This window comes from Manis javanica, chromosome 15 (assembly GCF_040802235.1).
Source record: "Manis javanica isolate MJ-LG chromosome 15, MJ_LKY, whole genome shotgun sequence".
Taxonomy (NCBI): domain Eukaryota; kingdom Metazoa; phylum Chordata; class Mammalia; order Pholidota; family Manidae; genus Manis; species Manis javanica.
The window spans coordinates 85,085,219-85,086,429 of NC_133170.1; the positions used below are offsets into that span (position 1 = coordinate 85,085,219).

The 1,211-nt window shown below is 44.3% G+C and overlaps 1 pseudogene; it reads left to right on the forward strand.

The window, feature by feature from the left end:
* The first annotated feature begins 230 nt into the window (after positions 1 to 230).
* LOC108388982 (proteasome subunit alpha type-1 pseudogene) lies at positions 231 to 983 on the forward strand (annotated as a pseudogene).
* Positions 984 to 1,211: the final 228 nt, after the last annotated feature.

The following is a 1,211-nucleotide window of genomic DNA, read 5'->3' on the forward strand; positions in this document are numbered from 1 at the left end:
AATGTTCTCTGATGAAACAGCCACATATCAAAATATTTTCCAGTATCTCCCTGACACCAGTGTCTCCCAGTTTATCACGCCAGTATCTTGACAGATCAATATTTCAGTGATGTTTTCCAACTCAAATACAATTGCAACTCTCTCCAAAGATGCAGGATTTCACAAGCTAATGGGAGTGATGGTTTGATCTGCAGCTTTGCAGGAGGCCACAGACAGGCCTGTGAACCCTGTTTGGAAACCAGTATGACATAGATTTCACTGTGGAGAGCCTTTAGGCAGCTTTCACGAAACTGAGTATGCAGTGCAAGTTTTCAGACAAAGTTCAGCTACGGTTGATCTGAAATCGGAAACACGTGTGGTAATGGTGGCTTTGAAGAGCTTATTGTTCTCCAGAAATAAATTCTCCATGTTGACAGCCACAGTGGTATCTCAATTGCAGGACTGACTTCCCTGTTAGCCTGTTGTGTAATATTATGCGCCTGGAGTCTTTGGAGTCCAGATTTGCTTTGGATGCCCTCTCCCTGTGTCTTGTCTTGTATCTCTAATTGCAAGCAAGACCCAGATACCAGTGCAACAATGTGGCTGGAAACCATATGGTGTAGGGCTGCTTATTGCTGCATATGATGATACGGGCCTTCACATTTTTCAAACCTGTCCTCCTGCTACCCATTTTGACTGCAGAGCTACACACCCTGCAGCCTATTCTCAACCAGCCTGTACTGACTTGGGGGCACATATATCTGAGTTTATGGAGTGCAAGTCGAATGAACTGGCTAAGCATGGTGTGCATGCCTTCTGAGAGACACTCCCTGCAGAAAAATCACCTAAGTACAAAGAATATGTCCACTGGACTTGCTGGCAGAGATGTGAAGTTTGCAATTTATGGTGAGGATGACATGTCTCGGTTCCTTGAAGTTCTTGAAGAAAGGCCACAGAGAAAGGCCCAGCCGTCCCAATCTGCTGGTGGGCCAATGGAACATTAGGTGATAAGCTGGTCCATGCGTGTGCTATCCAGTGTGCAAAGATGCCAGAACAGATAGTGAGGACAAGAACCGATACTTTGAGCCCAAAGATGCAGAGTGGCGGGTATGGTTTAGAAATCAGTCTTGATGTGAGTTTTTTTTTTTTTTTTTTGAGAGGGCATCTCTCATATTTATTGATCAAATGGTTGTTAACAACAATAAAATTCAGTATAGGGGGGTCAACGCTCA